Here is a 6523-nt window from a genome sequence, read left to right as displayed (position 1 = left end):
GGTGCAGGCGGCAGCCAGTGTCACACGGAGGCCTCGCCGAGGCCAAGGCCAAGGCCAAGGCCGGGGGCAGGCTCCCAGGGGGCTGGGCCGGCCAGCGAGGTGGCACCTGGTCCCGGGAGGCCTGACTCCCTGCTCCTTTGGCATCACCTGTCTGGGGGGCGGAATGTCTGGGGGTGTTTTATCTGGTTGGGGGTCATGGCTGGAGAAAGCCAGCGTTTGGAAAGAAAATGTAAAACATCGGAACAATCTCCCCCAAACAAAAACCGATAGTGATCCTGACCTCCAAACACACAACCTGCTGCCGTGGAGAACAAAGGCTAATGGCATGGGAAGAACCTAAAAGATGAAATAGAGAGGGCAGGAGACCGGGATGCCAGGACACAGGCTTTATTGAAGAGAAGAGTGCCACTGCCGGCTGCTTCCAGAGAGAGAGCGGAAGAGAGCGAGGGCCGGGGTACAAGCACCTTTAAGGGGAGGATGGAGGACGGGCTTAGGGCACTCAGCACACGCTGATTGGTGGTTTCATGTAAGGCCTACGATTAGGGACCTAGGGACTTAGAAATTGGGGGCTTAGGGTATTTGACAGATGCTGATTGGTGGTTCAGTGCTCAGGAATGTGTGGCTGCAGGTGGAGTTTAGTCTGTCCATCAACTGGAGGAAGGGAGGATCTACGGTATCAGAACAAACTTGTGCAAATGACTGACTGCTGGTCCCGCCTGGACACCAGGCATTGGCGCCGCACGGCTGTGGGCATCACCGATGCTCCTGAAGGAGGGCCCGGATTAGCGCAGGGTTCCCTCCTCTGGAAGCTCCTCGTCATCGTGGAGCTGTGCGCAGAGAGAAATAATGGGGATACAAAGAGTTTGGCCAGCGATTAGTTCCTTTTTAGTGTCTCTCCCAAATGGTGTTGCTGGAAAAGAGAAAATACACTTGCTTTTTTTTTTTTTTTTTTTTTTTTTTTTTGCCCACTCCCCGCTGTTCATCTTTACTGTCAGCCTTCTGCAGGAGCAGATGCTAGAAGCAGACCGTCCAGAGCACCAGCGGTCGGTCAGCCTGGGAATGAAGGGAAATCAAAGCCGATTTGACCCACAGACCGGATAATCCACAAAAATAAAAACTTCATATTGCATCGCTGACGATATTTTTAAATTTAAAATGAAGTAATTATTACATAATCGTTTTGGTTTTTTTTCTGCTGCCGGACTCACTGCGCCCCCTGAAGGGTGTGAAAGGCAACAACAGCTGAGGTAGTCCCACATGCGTAGATGCTCTTCTGATTTAAAAAGAGAGGCGCTGCCGTTTTCAGAACATTTAAAATTGGTTAAAAATAGCAAGCAGCCTTGGTTGGTGCGGAGTGATTGGAGCGGAATTCGGCGTTGGTATTTCTATCTCAGAACAAAGTTGCTAAGTGGACTGCTCTGGTGACACGCCATGAGCTGCAACAGCAGCTTTCAGGCCCCATCTCCTGAGCAAGATCCAGATCTGTGAGAATCTGGTGGTCCTGAGAGACGCACCACGTAGACCCACAGATACATTGCAGCAGCTGGATGGGTAAAGCTGATGCTTTGGAACAGAGATGCCATGGTCCTGAGTCAGTGAAACTGTGTGTTATAGTGTTTTCTGCTCCATATGAATGAAAATATTGCAACTTAGCCATTTCTCTATGTTTAAAAAACCAAACATTTCTTTTTTCTCCCAAATTTAAGGAAGTTTAATCTAAGCTAAGGATAAAATAGTACTTCACTTTGGATTGTTTTAGTCCTTAGCCTATACATTTCAAATATAAGAAATAGAATTGAATTTGTGATTTTCATTATTTAAGAAAAATGAACTAATGATTGAAAATTAAGGTTTTTTTTTAAACAAAACAAACAAAACAAACAAACAAAAAACCTTCCCCAATTCCAAATGTCAAGCTTTAATCCCTAACCACAGCAAGAGGTAGTGTGGCACACAAATGAAGAACATGGCTGTTTATTGAGCATTTACTATGTCTGAGGCACTGGGTAAAGTACTTGGCCTGTATTATGTCACTTCATCCTCACAACCCTCACTCAAGGGTTGAGAAAACTGAATTTAGGAAGAGGCAAAGCTGAGGTCTGAGCCTAAGACTATCTGACTCCAAAACCTAAAATAGGCTCCCCTGTATGGGGAAAAGCAGTACAGACTTCAAAAACAAGTAAATTGTGTGCCTTTTTGGCATAATCATTTATCAAAGAAAAAAGAAGAAGAATTTAAGCAATGAGAGATTGTGCCCTTTCTTCTCTCTTAAAGTAGACATTATTTTTAGAACAGTTTTAGATTTACTGAAAAATTAATAAAAATTAAAACCCAGAGTTTTATGTTTTCTTTATGTGTATTTTTAAAAATAATGTTGAGGTATTGGGTTTACAGTTTTTGCACCTAGAAATTTTTATGTGAAAAATTTTAAAGTTCTTAACAAATATGTATTGATTTTAGAGAGAGGAAGGAAAGTGAGAGAGATAGAAACACTGATGAGGAAGAAATACCTATTGTCTGTCTCCTGCACGCTCCCTACTGAGAATCAAGCCCACTTCCCAGGCATGTGCCTGACTGGAAATCAAACTGGTGACCTTTTGGTGCATAGGATGATGCTCAATCCACTGAGCCAGGCAAAGTAAAGTTTTATTATTATATTTTTTGATAGTCAGTTTCATAAACAAAGTGTGGTATTTTGTTGACAAGTGGCATCATAATTTGGGAGACTGGTGGTGAGGTTTTTATTAATTTTAAAAGTTTTTTTTTTCCTTTCAATCTTCATTTCTGCCCTCGTTCTGTTACTGGGAAAGCAGAGCCAAGGTGACCTGTAGTGGGGACAGCTTGGGGTTTGTAGTCAGAAGACTTGGGTTTAGATCCCAGCTCTGTCACTTATTAGCTGAACAACTTAACTTCTTCTTGAGTCTCAGTTTCATTCTCTGTGAAATGGGAAGAATGAGAACCAATAGAGTTAGAAAAGGATGTCAGTGTAATCTGTAAAGGGTTAACCAAATGTTAGTTCTTATGATGAGTATCTTTATAGATGTGACTCCAGGTCAACATGATTTATGTTATAAGCCGCAGTTTACATATTTAAGCAAACCGTATCTCTAGAGAACAAGTGAAATTTAGTAAGTTAATGGGTAGAGTATTGGTTTTGGGATCTGGAAGATCTGACTTTGAACCTTGGCCCTCCTATTTAGTAGCTATGCAACTTTGAACTTGGCCTCATACCTTCTCTGGTTCTCAGATTCTTTGCAATCTAAAAGGTGGTGCCATCCTCAAAAATACAGGGTTATTTTGAGGGTTAGATTTGACCACCCACAGAACAGGATCATTGTCATGATGACTTTGGGTCTTCTGCCCTGTCAGGTCCCCTCTGGGGTCTCTCAGCCTCTGCAGCTCTTCTTTTTAAATATTCCTAATGGGGGCCAGTGCTTCTGCTTTGAGGCTTTCACTTTTAGAAGTGGAAGTTAAGTATGATAAATAAAATGGATGAAAGTAAGCAATGTGGCTTAGGGTTGTAAAGAAGGTATGTCTGTGGCTTTGGGCAATAGTTACTTTCTGTATGATTTTTGCCTTTGGCCCCAATCTCAAAGAGATCATTTAACTTGATTTGGTTAAATGATCGTTTGATTTGGGGAGAACATAATTAAAAAGAAAATTCCACCTGGCCAGTGTGGCTCAGTGGATTGAGTGTTGATCCAGGAACTAAAGTGTTGCCAATTTGATTCCCAATCAGGACATGTACTCGGAGTGTGGGTCTGATCCCCAGTGCAGGAGGCAGTTGATCAATGTTCCTCTCTCAACAATGTCTCCATCTCTCTGTCCCTCTCTATTCCTCTCTAAAAGTCAATAAAAACATATTTAGAAAAGAAAAAAAACAAAAAAGAAAATTCCAAAAAGTTACAGTTATTACTTAGCATTTTACTTGCAGTGATTCATAAGTCACAGCTTAGGGAACCCTGTCTGAAACACTCCCCACTTCACCCCATACTCTGCTGAGCTAACTCCAACCCAGCCTTGAGGTCTGGGCTTGAGGGTCACATTCTCAGGGAGGCAGCTCTGAGCCTTCAGACCGCACTTTGCTCTCTGTACTTCTATTGCAACAGTTACCGACTTATAATCACTTCTTAAGTACCTACTTCCACTGCAAACTGTGAAGTCCCAAGACATGAACAATTCTAAATGCATTAGACGTGAGTGACAAGCCGGTACATTAATAGGATGAGATCCCTTAGGACAAAAAGAACGGCAAAAAGAATTTAACTATTTACAACAATCTTCTTGTTGTTGGTACTATTGGTATTATTAATTATGAGATTGTATTGTATTTTGGGAGAATAAAGCAGATTAGTAATCAAGGGTTACTATAATTCTGTCACTTCTGGAGTTGTTGAAAATTGAGACTATTATTGTGGGAAAAATGAGTAAAAAATCTCATAGTTTAAATTGGAATTATCAGTATGAAATTCTAATGAATTTTATTTAAAAATTTCAAACTTTGTCTACTGAAGAGGCCCAGGAACAATGACCAAGACAGAAATAATGATTCATTCTTAGCGTTCAGATTGTGCTGCTGATACACTATGTCCCACAAACAGAAACCAGGGCTCCTTGGAGAAACCCTTATTCCAAGTTAGGACAGGAAAAGTGCATGTTGAGCTTGTCACAACTTGTACCGTGGAGTGAGGAAGCAATCCAAGCTACCAGGGTTTCATTAAAAGGTCTCAAGAGTCAACTTGAAGAGGCTCCTGAAGAAAGATTGAAACTTTTAAGCATCAATATGGGTAATAACTACAATTGATTAAAACCCACCAGATATGTTTTAAAATCATAAGTTCATAATGATAATAAGAAAGAGAGAATGAGAGAAAAAATTAGAGGAAGAGAGAAAGAAAGGAAGGAAGGAAGGAAGAAAGGAGGGAGGACTGAAGGAAGAGAGAAAGAGAAAAAAAAGAAAAAGAGGATACAGCCGAAACCAGTTTGGCTCAGTGGATAGAGCGTTGGCCTGCAGACTGAAAGGTCCCAGGTTCGATTCCGGTCAAAGGCATGTACCTTGGTTGCGGGCACATCTCCAGTAGGGGGTGTGCAAGAAGGCAGCTGATTGGTGTTTCTCTCTCATCGATGTTTCTAATTCTCTATCCCTCTCTCTTCCTCTTTGTAAAAAAAAAAATCAATAAAATATTTTAAAAAAAGAGAGAATACAAGTTGGGGCAAAAGTAGGTTATAGTTGTTATTATGGAAAACAATATAATAATAAATAAATGATAATACAATAATAAACTCCGTGTTCTCACAACTGTAAATCTACTTTTGCCCCACCCTGTATGAGAGAGAGAGGGAGAAAGAAAAAGAGAGAAAATAAGCAAGTAAGCAAGCAAGCACTTGGTCACCCTGAAAATATGCTAGTCAACCAACTCATAATTCTGCAAATTGAAAATAAAGGGGGAAGAGGAATAACATGTTTATCTTGCCTATTCTGAGTGAATCATACAACTGGATAACTGAATAGAAGACAGAGAAAAGGTTCTTTTTTATAAACATATTCTAGCTAATAAGTATAAATAAAAATATAAAATTAGGATATCACCATTTTGCAACCACTGATTAATGAATGGGTTTGAGCATTTATTAAGTTTTTAACATCACAAAAGAGAGACATGGATATTATGGGTCTCCTAATGGAAGAATGTTCCTTGCCAAAAAATTCAAATCTGAAAATGAAAAGAAAATCCCTGTTTAGGCTTCACCTTCAAAGAGGAGACTTTATCACTCCCAAATGTAATGGAATACTACCTCTTCTGTTCTACTTTTACTTTTACCCATACATTCAGTTGTTTCACAGATGTTCATTCACTTCATTATTGCATGGTTCTCTTATTTTTATTCTTGTCCTTCTACAGTCTAATGTCTGCTCAGCAACTAAAAGATATTTTAAAATGTAAGACAGAGCATGTCATTCTCTTGCTCAGTGACTTCCCATCAACCCTTGAATCAAATCCAATGAGATCCTACCAAAACTGGTCCAAATTCACCAGCTACTACTATCTCCCTCGGTCATTTTGCTCAGCCACACGAACCTTCCTGCTGTTCTGTGAATGCATGGAGCACACCTCACCTTGCATAGAACGCTCTTCTGCTAATACCTGCACGGTTTGCTCCCTTAGTACCTCTGGTCTCTTCTCAAATATACCTGACCAGAGAGGCTTTCGTTATCAGCAGCAACAATGGTATTCTCTATCCCCCTTAACTCACTTTATTATTTTTTGTAACATTATCACAACTTTATCTTATATAGTCATTTGTTTAATATCTATCCCTCATTAGATTGTAAGCTCTAGAGGCAAATACTTTATTTCATTGATTTTTGTATCCCCAGTGCCTGTTACATAGTATGTGCTCAACAAATACTTGTTGAATGAATGAGTGCATGCATGACCTGATATGTCACAGTGTAATGTAATTAAACAAAGGTCTCCCATAACAGCTCTTTGAGGACGAGGAGCATGTTTTATTCAGCTTT

This window comes from Pipistrellus kuhlii, unplaced genomic scaffold (genome assembly GCF_014108245.1).
Source record: "Pipistrellus kuhlii isolate mPipKuh1 unplaced genomic scaffold, mPipKuh1.p scaffold_m20_p_2, whole genome shotgun sequence".
NCBI lineage: Eukaryota > Metazoa > Chordata > Mammalia > Chiroptera > Vespertilionidae > Pipistrellus > Pipistrellus kuhlii.
The sequence above is the reverse complement of the archived record's forward strand: the minus strand, read 5'-3'. Positions refer to the sequence as shown.